Raw genomic sequence first — 12,214 nt, 5'->3', positions numbered from 1 at the left:
AAAACAATGTACAATCAGCAATTAAACACAAAGATAAAATGCTGATGAAAAAATTAAGATGGCAGCGATTCCTTTCTTATCATTCCCATAAAGACCCAACTAATAGAAGTGTACCACAGGTGTTTGCCTTAAAAAACAAATACAGCTTGCAAGCTCCTGGGAGGGGAGAGAGTGTTATTCTCATGCTAGATTCTTTCCAGGCACATTTTTGGCTAATACTGTAATCATATACCATTATCAGGGCTGGGGAAGGACAGGACAAACAAAAATACCTCTTTGACAACCAATACGGCTGTCTCAACCCAAAACCTTTGTATAATACCAAAACTTTAATTTCATTTTTGTTTCTGCACAACACAAACGTATACCAAAAACCAGCAGTGGAAAGCAGGAAGCAACCTTTCTAACTGATCAAGGCCTAGGTTCAGCAAAATATGTCTTCATATGCTCAAGCTACGAACACACTATGATACCCTGCTGATTTTGGGTATAACCACAAAGAGCCAGGGCATTTGACTGAAGGAGGTTATGACTATACTACACAAAATCAATTTCTATGATACTACAGATCTAACAAGCCACTGACAATAAACATTTCCTTTCTAGCTGAGAAAGCAAGCTGCTGTGTGGCAGCATTTTCAGGCTTTCCACTGACATCATGCTAAGAAAGAGGTAATTGTTCCAAGGCAGATTTAGACTTATCACCAGCATGAGGGTATGTCTTGTTTATAATTAAGACTCATCAATAAGGATTTCAGAATTTAGAGGACAAAAAAAAATATCAAACACAGAGAACACAAATCTACTCTAGGAATAATCTAAGCTTTTGCCCACTTTTTAAATATCAGAACAATTCTGCAGAAGATACTCCATGGGAATGGGTGCTAGGGCAAATAACTCACAACTTGAAGTATCATGTTTCTTAAGTCTCTGATCCTTCAAACGGGAGAGAATACAGAACATCTTTTTATTAAGTCTGAAAACCTTAATATAAGAAGAGACATTATGGCTTTCAGAGCAGTGATATATACCAGTTTTTGTCTGAATAGTGTTTTGACCAGTTCTGGGCCCAAAATTTTCCAAAACACTGAACAAAAGGTCTTTGGCTGTCAGTTCACAGCAAGCATGCTGCAAAGTGCACTAGATATCCTAATGCTGCCAAACAAGCTGTGCACTTCTGAAAGTTTTATTTGGTGTGGACACCTGCATCTTCCACAACTTTTCCCTCCCTATTATCACTTATTTGTACTTTAGAACAGACAGCTTTGAAATATCCTGCAAGAAAAGCTTGAAAGAGAAGACTTGAGTACTACAGTACAGGCCACCTAACAAACATCAGAGTCTAGAGAGCAAAAACCTTAACAGTCTCACTTTGAGGAACTATGCACAGAATCAACTGCATAGCCACAGGAGCTTGTCCTGAAAGAAAAACTCAAAAATGCAGAGGGACAAGGCAAGAAACATGACAGCATTATCATCTTTTGATGAATTTAAATCCCTGAGAGATCCCTGAATTTACTCAGCTACTCAAAGAAGGCAAGTAAATCTCTGAAGAGAGAAAGTCTCTCAAAAAAAAAAATAGAAAGGAAAAAGATAGGTAAATAAGACATGTTACAAAGAGAGGTGGCAAGCAGCTCAAGGTGTGACACCCACGAAGCCTCACACCACAACTTGAGAAACCCAGCGAAGAAAATTATCATGAAAGAATGCAATTTAGTTCATTGCATTTTTCATGCCATGTTTCATTTGTTCAGTTAAATTTCTGAATAAACATCTGCACCAGAACACTGATAAGCCTCAAAATGAAAAGCAAAGACTTTCTTGCCTTTTCTTACCCCTCTCTGTGACCTAAAGAATTTTATCTTTGCCTCTTTGCCTTGAAGTACTCTTCTCCTCTTCACAAGATCTCTACCTATACCTACATGCAAGAACACACCTATTAACAGTTGACTACATGAGAGGATCAGCTTCCTACCTGTATCATGAATTTAAGTCTAACAATAACAGAAAATCCCATAATTACTTTCTCTGAAAAGAACACTGCTTTAGTTTAACTTAAGCACCCAACTTCACACATAATGCAAAGACAGTGCTGTTGCAGAAGTTTAGGCTACATAACCTTGATGTTTAACTCTTTGTCTTAACAAATCTGTGACGTGGATACATTGTATTTTGCATATTATATACTACACTGTTCAAACATAAATCTGGAGCATAATAGCTAAGTATTAAAGAAAATTATTATAGGAATTACGAGTCCGTCCTCCAGAAACAATCCCAAACAGGTAGAATGAGACTTTCCAACAAAAGAGCATCCCTGGTTTTATTTGTACTGCTTCAATAAACACAGACATTGCTAAAGGATTGTGAAAATGAAAACTCCCACAATCTTACTCAAAAATCCGTGGCCAAAAAGCATCTCTAAGGATAAGGCTGAATAGTCTACAGATGCATTTTCTATTGCATAGGAGAGAAAGAAATGCACTAAACTGTTGAATCAACCATTCCGTCACAAACGCACCCTTGCCAATGAACGAGTGATACAGACTTGTCATTGCTAACTCCCCAAACTTCCAACACAACATGTTCTAATTTACCTTCTGTGATTCACTGTCTGCTACATACAGGTAAAGGAGTCTATCAACTACAAGAGTGCTTTAGTGGATGTGTCTGAATATGTGCCCTACACAGGTACCTCATCCAGGCATGCACTTTTGCCAATCTTATTGAAGTATCTACGTTAGCATCATTGCTGTGTCTCATGGTTTACAGACATTGATAGGCTAAGAATTCAGAGTCTCAAGAATCAACAAGAACACAAGGAAATAAGCACTCACATAACAGTATTTATAGCTTAGTCTGTCCTATTTGTCTCCCCTCTTTCTCCAACTTTTTTAGTTTAACCTTTACATAGCCTATTCCTCTTCAGTGATCCTAGGAGAAGTAGGAAAATAGCATTATTCCCATTATACTGCCGAGTAAAAGACAATTAAGCATCTCAAGGCACTACAGAAGCTCATGATAGAATTGAGAGAGAAGTACAGGAGTTCTGACTCCTAGTCTGCTGCTGTAATCATCAACTAATGCACAACAAAAATAAAGCCCAAATGTAGTTGTTAACTTATATGGACACAGGTTCATTTAAAAAACAAAAACAACATTTCATCAGAACACTCACCTACATGGGACTGCAATTGCTTTTGAGTACGTTGTATTTATATGGCAGCAACCTCCTACAGCCTACTTCACCTTCTCAATCACAAGGCCCTGCCAGAGTAGACACCAAACAAGCAGAGGCAGAGCTTCAAACACACTAGGAATTATTGGAATACCTGAGGTTATCCGACAGGTAAGCAGGGCTCCCCCTACACAAATGATTCCGAAATATGATCCAGAGGACGCATGTGTTTATCTGTTAGGAAGGACTGGAAAAGATGCCAAAATTCATTAGAATTTCTCAATGCAGGTAAAACTCCAGATCATTAAAATTAAGTGAAAACAGGACAGAACCCTTTTCTAAAAATAGATCTTGCTGTGCAGCCAAGTATGTCTGCATGCAATTGTTATTTATTTTTAAGTTGGGGCAATTTTCCAGATAGATTTTTAGATCAGCTAACATAATGAGGTGCTTTAAACAAAATAAAACCACCCAAGATTTCTTTCGTGACTACATTTGCTATAAAGATGTAGAGGAAACAAGGAAGCAGTAACAAAACACAGCCTTCCCTAGCATACCACAAAATTGTACAATTATAAATTTCAATGGAGGCAAAGACAATAACAATATCAGTATCCAGGAAATAGGGTCACGATTCTTAAGCAGAAAGATTGGAAGAAATTGTCCTAACCGTTGTAAAAAAAAAAAAAAAAAAACACAACCAAAAACAAACAACCAAACCCACAAACCAAAAACAACAAACAAAACAAGAAACAAAAAATACACCACACCACCCCCAAAAAAAACCCAGCTTAATCAAGGACGCAAACTCAAAGAAGTCATGGACTCTTTAGTATGTTCTCCAGTGCTTTCTCCACTCAACCTGCATCACCCCAGGACTATTCTTATCAATAGCATTATCAGCCCACACACAGAGAAGTGCATATGAAAATCTCATTCGGGGCAATCAAAACAGAAACAGAACTGAGCGTTTAAATGTCTTTCATTCAACGCTTCTACTCTAGTCCTGCCAGTAAAGAAGGTAACAACCCAAACCTCTTAAGACACCCCAAGGGAGAAAAGTTATTCTAAGAGCTTCAGCAAGTGTTAGGTTCAGAAAGCAATGAGATCTTAGTCTATACACCAACAAAACAAAGCAGAAGTAGACATAAATGAAAACAAATAGCTGCACATCAGGATGGACACTCATCATCAGCCACGATGTTTGTCAAAACTGTGACAACGCAGCTGGAGGCAAATCAGTATGATCCAAATCCTTACAACACATCCATCCCATCGTATCTTCCTTAACCAAAAAAGGACAACTAGTAGCAGATACACTTGTGGAGACACTATAAAAATCATATTATCGTTTCCCATGCAAAGGTCATTTGATTGTTTTAGGAAAGTTTTCATTCTCTGCTCAACATAAAGCAAATGCCAGCCATTTCTTGGTTTTCACACTCATCCTTGGATGACAAGGACACAAATTCTAATCCAAAACAGGGAACAAAATTTTCCCAGCATTTCTGGAGATTCATTGAGCAATGCTATTTTAAAACCAGCAAGAGCTCATTCTGTCACCACAGCACTAGACAATTAAATCACAAATATTTTCTCTCCAAACCAACTAGAAGCTTCCTTACACCAAAAGTATTTAAACCAAATCCCAAAGGGGGAAGGGGAAGACTGAGTTAAATAACTACCCAACCTTTGGAATATAACCTCCCTATGACAGTGACAAAAGACTTTACTTTTGCATCTCGTGAAAATAGGACACTATCTTTTATTAAATCTTTCAGCATTACTGGTCACTTTTAGCCCAGAACAACCACTGTTCAGGTCATCTGCTCTCTGTATTAACAATAATGATTGCAAAACCCACCAGCACAGTAGTGAAAATGAAACTGTATTATGAGAATTTTCCATACAATAATCTTCCTCATCTCCCAGGCTACAACATGATTCTCTAATCAGTGGCTTCTTGTTTAAATCCGTGGAAGAAAGAACAATTTCCAATTCCTTCTTTTTATTAATACTTAACCTTCTGGAAATACAAGGGAGGGACTAATACTGTACAGGCATACTCCTAGCACTAGTATTGAGCTGAAATAATACTTTTTTTTATACAGTATACTTCCCTCAATCTTATTACAGGCCTGGTGAACAGACTTTCAAAATCACAAATTCTCTTTGCAACACTGGGAAATAATGTATATTGGATTTAATACATGTTCCACAGGGTTATTCTACTGGTGTAAAGGAAGAGAGAATGTCTCCTCAGCAGGCTGGCAAAATCTGGAAAGGATCCACCTCTGGAAGGTCTGTAACTCAGAGGAAGAGGACTTAATCACTTAATCCTACAGTTTGTATTTGCTTTTTATAGAACCCTCTTGCTGCACAGAATTTGTTGTTGAGAGAAACAGACTAATTCTTGCTCATGGTGGCCTATTACAATTCATAATAGGGCTTGCTACAGGTATCTTTAGAAGAACCATGTCCCTTCCCCAATCCCTCTGATTTTTTTTTTTATATCTTCATCTCCACTTTGGAAAGACTGCAAATGGTTTCAAAATCACATACCTGTAGCATGAGCTGGTTTAATTTTAGCCCTTGCTCATTCATGCAAGATAGCAGATTTTCACTGCACAGCCTCCTATGTCATTATAAGACTCAAATGCATTTATTTAATCTCTCTTCTAGAACTCAACCACTTTCATTGTTTCATCTAATTAAATTCATAAAGACCTACCGGACAATGGGAGCTGTAGCCCCATTTTCTGTTCTGACAAATTTTAAAAAAATAATAGATATATATGTGTTTATACACACTGCCATAAAGGATCCTTAGCCCTAGACATCAAACACCTTTAAAGATCTGCTAACAAACCCTAACACTCAAGAGGAGGAAAGAGGAATCCAAGCCAGGGATAAGCCCATATTGAACTGGAAAAGTCCTCAATAGTCTCCAGAGCAATCCAAGTCTGGAAAGGTAAATCAAACCCATTTGATTTATATCACTGTTTCTTTACAGGTTAAGTGAAAGTTCAAGTATTGGCCATAGAAAAGAACCATTTCATTTACATATTGTTCTGTTTACAAATTATTCAGGAATGTCTTACCTTTTTTTTGAATGACCATATGATAAATATAGGTATAGTATCTGTCCTCTGCTTCTCAAATGCAAAAACTTCACACCAAAATCTGAATCAAAACTTCATTCTTATAAACAATCACAACTTGGCAATTACTTTTCAAAAGTAAGCTTTTTATGCTCCCAACGTTTCTACACATACAATTCAAACACAGACACGAATGCCACAGTCTTTACAAAATGATACATCGTTAAGAGCAAAACTGGCTATAAGCAGTTCTCAGGTTCCATTTTAAGAGAAATGCAAAGCATAAACAAACTGGGCATTACTGAAAGTGAGAAGATTTTATGAAGAGGTTTTTTTTATATTTCTCAGTAAATAAGAGTCTGTGCACAAGGCCTGACATTCCATATGTATACATCAAGCACTCAACTTTATCCATACGAGTTCGATATCAAATTTTACAAATTAAAAATAACAGCGTTTTACACCATGCAAAATGAAAGGAGTTGAAGATTGTAAGCTGGCAACAGCCTAACTAAAAATGGACACTCATACTTCTGTCATTCGTGTGTCATTGGATGTTGTGGATGCTAAAGATATCAAGGGTTCAAAAAGATATTGCACAAAGTCACCACAACTACTAAAAACCAAATAATTAAATACAAAATCATCTGCCCGGAGACCCCTAAACTGCATCCTGCTAGAAGCCAATGATACTTCCTTCAGACACTCAGCTATCTGCATACCCTATGATACTCCTCCCTAGGCATCTGCTATCCACTGTTAAAAACAAGATACTGATGTAGAAACACCTTTGGTCTGAACCAATACACCATTGTAGGTCTGTATTTTTGTGCCTGGGAAAAAGGAAGGTAAAATATCTAAAGCTGGTTCAACACCTACACTGTTCAACTCCCTCATTTCCAAACACTATGTAGGGCACTTGTATGGCAGCCAAGATATTTATATAGTAACAGTTCTTAATATACTTACATCACTCATGAGAGCTGGGGAAGACACCGCAAATATATAACTCTTCCTCCTTCTCCCTTAGCTGAATTCACGCCCCCTTTCAACTTTTACTTAACACTTAAAATAGCTTTATGAGTAACATTTTTTATATTTTTATACAACATTAGCTATTATCCACAGTCTATATTATCTGCAAGAGAGAATTTGTGTTAGTCAATCTCCCTTTTGTGTATTTTACTCAGATTTTAGACAGGTAGATCTTTGGGGTTGTATTTTATTTTTCAGTTATTTACAGCTGATAGGATTTCCTAGAAGTCATTCCACTGTGCCATTAAAGAAGGGAAATCTGTTCTTTATCAAGCACAAGCAGAAATAACATTGCTAGTAATGTCTGGATACCCAATGGACCAGGGTTCCCACTGTATTAGATATTGCACCCAAAGCAGAATAAAAGTGAGAATGCCTTCTCCCTCTCACAATTTAAGAATTTTGTTAGCTACAGTCTTTCTCCAACTAAAGAGCCTCCTGTGGACTGCGATCCATCACAATCACAGCAGGCAGCCAACCTTTGCTTTTCACAATAACTTTATTTGCTACTCATCTTCAAAAATACCGCTCTTCTATAGTATTCTTAATATACATGCAGAAAGATTACTTTCTTTCATATTGTGTCCAACATTTATAGCTCCTTTCTATGTTTTTTGTCTGCTTAAATGGTGCCAGGTACCACTAGTAAAGTATTTGCAGTAATTTTCTTTAAATGGCTATGTGAATGGGTTTGGCCTTCTTCCAAATTTTACTTTGCAAGTATTATTCAAACTAGTGAAACAAGAGATAGATGACGATTTTATTTAGAAATCACTTTAGCTGCAAGATACTTGCTTCAAACATTTAATGAGAAGAGTATCTTCAAAAGAGAGGAATCTATTCCATCACATGTACAAGGCAAAGGAAGAACTGATATGATGGACTGATATTAGTACTGCGAAGTGCCAGATACTTATATTCTAATGGGAGAGTTAATCTTCAAGTACACGCTTTGCAAACAGTACTTTGTGCTAGACAAGGATGTTGGAGACTGTTCAAACCCAGCGTACCAGGAAAGCGTATGTCTACCAGCTAGATCTGCTAGCTCTGAAACTATGCAGAAGGCAACAATCACAAATGAATCAGGACCTCCACGCTACACAACAGCCCAGCTTTCCAGTGGGAGGTTCTCCAGACCAGCTTTGAGATATTACAGCTATCAAGGATATGATGTGCAGCTGAGTAATACTAAGGTCTTTCATGGGTATAGGCACAAAGTGAAAACTATTATCATAGACCATTTAAAAGATCTTAAAGTTTTAAGTACTGTAAAACGATGTAAACAAAGGCATTAGTTAAAAATAATACAACATAGAAATAATGGATCAAATACAAAAGCATGAATCAAAACAAGAGTCACACAAAAACAATGAACACAGAAACAGGCAGAAAAACTTCTTGGAACTGGACCTATCAGACCACTTCCTCTTGGACCTTTTTTCCAAATCATCTGAATCCACACAGATCTAATGGGAGTCTAGATGCTAGCCTGCCAACAAGCAGGCATTGTTTTTACAAAGAGTGAATGGAAATCACCTTTAAGACTGCTGGCAAACATTTCATTACTGTAGGTAAGCCTTCGTCCCCTTTCATAAAGGGTTTACAACTTAGATCTAAGTTATATGGAGCTCATGTTTCTAGATAGCATTACACTATCTGGGAACACACTTCCCATACTATTTAATACATAGTATAGCATATAGTTCCCAAATTATAATCCTTCCATTACCAATTCTTTCATATATTTCCTAACCTGTATTTTATCCCTAAATGACAGTGCTTTAATGTATCGTCTTGAATTAAAAAACAAAAAAATGGCTGTCCTAATTTGAAAAATACCAACCCAGTAGAAGACCTCAAGTTCTAAACTAAACCACTAAAAAGCATTAATAATATGACCAGTGATAACCATCTGCACATCCCAATTGATGGAGGTAGTTGGAAAACAACAATTTAAGGGTGTGCACTTCCAGCATCAGAAGTTTGTTCTGCTACCAGATGCACAGTACAAAAATGGTACACTGAAGGTGACTGGAATCACCAGCCAACAATGAAACATGAGATTCTGTACCATTGGAAATGAAGGAAAACCAAGAAGATCTAAGGATGCTGTCCATGTAATTCATTCATATACACATAGCCCTTTTTTTTTTCCGTGATAGATACCAACAGATATCTTGTACAAACTCTCTTAGCAGCCAAGCTCCCTGGTAACTAACTAGAGACATGCACCATTACTATTTCAATCACCTTAACGGAAACTGTCTTGAATCATTCTCTAAGTCATCAGTGAATCTGGCTAAGTTTTCAGTAGGGCTCTTCTAACACTGAGAAGTCTGTTCTACTTAAAGCGCAGGCTTAGCTTCCAACCTTGGTATGGAAGGTATAGTATGAAATTACCTCAGGCATCATTAAACAAAATAAAAATGCTACCACAGAAAACTACAAAACAGAGAGTTGTGTTTGCGGGTTTATTATTAAAAAAAATTAAATCAAAAACCTGATTTTATTATTAGACCTTCTTACAGAGTTTCTTACAGTGATAACAGGCAGACAATGATCTCTTTATGAGCACTAGATGAGAATAATTACCCCTAGATAAGAAGAGAATAATTACACTGAATTCTTTTGCAAGGTGCTTTGAGACCTACTAATGAAAAGTACTGTTAAAAGCTGTGTATTATAAGTATGCTTAATAATTACATAAAACAAGTACAACTTTTTCTAGAGGCTAGTTATAAAAAAACCCCTAATTTTATTTGAAAGTTCAGCTGAACCAATCATTTTTTTGTGATAAAAATGATTCAGTGAGCTAAAGAAAATTGCACTGCAACAGTTTTCTTGGTGTAAGCTTACAATAGAACCATTTAAATCTATTCATCAACTTATTGAAGAAAATATATTGACTATTTTAAGCTGTCCAGTATAGTTCATATAGCTCAGTATAGTTCAAAGTCAGTAGGGTTTTTATAGAATAGTGACATATGTTAAGGGTTTTAGAATAAACATCTGTTGACTAGGTGAGAACAAATTCCACAGTCTGTTGTACAAAAAAATATCATATTTCCATGAAAGTAATTCACAACAGTTATAGTTGTCAGTTCTCTAAGTTATTTTTAATCTTATAAATATCTATATATATGCACACACACACACCAACCCACTACCTCCTTTCAGCCCCCAAGAAACTGATAATGACCTTCTTATAAAATTCCATCGGGGGCGTGGGGGGATATGCAGTATTTTGAAATAGCTCTGCTTTGCTTGACATTCACATTGCCTGTGAAAAACGAGGCCCACTCGTGCAAATGTTCCTTATAAGAGCAATCAGGTTAGGAGCTCCCGGCATGAAGCTATTTCTTGAATTAGGATTGCAGGATCAAGTTGATCGCTATCATCCCTAGGGATCACCATGGTTTTGCTATTACGAAAAAATCTATGATGGCATTATTGAAATAATTTTACCAGAAATCTTGATGCAGTGAGAAATCTGTTCCATTAATAAACCTATTCTTTTTGTAAAAGTTAACTCTTTACACTTAAATAGAAATAGTTAAACGATAGTGGTTCACATTCATATAATCACCTTCAAAGCTGTCAATACTGTATTACAGCAAAATGCTATTTTGGTCAAGTTCTTGCTATACTGCATTTTATTAAACACATATTTTAGGTTTTCAAGACTTAAATTTTGCAAATGATTTATAAAAACAGACATTAAGAACCAATGTTATTATTTACAGCTCACATACGTAGAAAATATCCTTTGCAAATACCCCTTAGCTATTATAAGACACAATATGTTGCTCATGAATCAGTTATCCTTGGACAGGCAAATTTCATTCTGGCAAAATTAAACTGCCTCTAACAATAACGAGTGCAATTTTATTTTTTTAAAGAAGGCAAAGAAAAACCTTTTCTGTTAAGAGGCCTTTGTCTTGTTCTTTTTTGAAAACATGCACAACGAAGTCCTGGAAGAAAAAGGGCTCTTAAATACTAAAACATCACCTTTGAGTTAGGAAGTCCCTTAACCTCAAATTGCTGGAGGCCTGGCTGGTTTCCCAAAGCTTCGCACCACGCTCACCGCGTAGTTACGGTGTTTCCTAAGCATCTGCTAGGTGCCACTTGCAGGAACTGGAATCTAAACCAGACGGACCTTTGATTTGGACCCATACAGCTGTTTTAATTGTACGGTTTACTGTTTAAGTCAAATTTAAGTACTGAATTGATAAATGATTCCTGCACTTTTCAGGAAACCTTGGCGGAGCCAAGGTGCTGGAGCATGTTCGCAGCAGACGAAGGCACGACGCGAAGACACAACACAAAAGGCAGCGAAAGAGTTGCACTCGCAAAGCGAATTTTCCCGTATCGCAGGGCACATTATCAAACCGTCTGCCCCTCCGCCCCCCGGGGAAAGGCGGAGGGGCGGGGGGGGAACGTAGACAAAAAAGCAGATAAGAAGAAAAAACAGGGGAAAATCGGAGCGCTACCGGCAGTGCGCGGAGAGTCACAGGTGATGCCGGAGGCAGCAGCCCCGCCGCCGCCCGCGGCTGCCGGAGCGCCGGCCGCTGCCGGACCCCGGCCGCTGGGCGAGCCGGAGTGGCGGCCTCCGGGAGAGGGCGGGGACCGCCCCCCCCCCCGCCCGGTTTCGGAGCGCCCGGAGCCGGAGGTATAAACGAAAGACCGGGGGTTCCAGTCAGCCCCTCCCGGTGCCGCTCCCGAGCCTGACGGAGGAGGCAGGCACGACGCCAGGCGGCGGCCGGGGCTCAGCCCGGCCGGTGCCCCTCGCGGAAAGGGAGCGGGGCAACCGCCACAGAACGGACGCAGCGCGCGGCACACAACGGACCCCCCCCCCCCACACACACACACCGCCCCCAAAAAACGGACCGCTCTGCCGGCA

General features: G+C 38.4%; 1 protein-coding gene across 11 annotated transcripts in view; it reads right to left on the bottom strand.

Moving 5' to 3' along the window:
* Positions 1-12,214, bottom strand: part of TULP4 (TUB like protein 4) — a 173,199-nt gene that overhangs the window by 160,217 nt on the left and 768 nt on the right. For 2 of the 11 annotated variants that reach the window (XM_074818850.1, XM_074818851.1), the window contains exon 2: positions 11,323-11,455. The exons of 4 other annotated variants lie outside the window; for them this stretch is intronic. The gene's annotated coding sequence lies outside the window, so the exon portion shown is untranslated. 5 more of the 11 variants (XM_074818853.1, XM_074818854.1, XM_074818849.1 and 2 more) reach the window with 4 other exon arrangements.

This window comes from Strix aluco, chromosome 3, assembly GCF_031877795.1.
Source record: "Strix aluco isolate bStrAlu1 chromosome 3, bStrAlu1.hap1, whole genome shotgun sequence".
Taxonomy (NCBI): domain Eukaryota; kingdom Metazoa; phylum Chordata; class Aves; order Strigiformes; family Strigidae; genus Strix; species Strix aluco.
This window is presented reverse-complemented; position numbering and strand designations above follow the sequence as displayed.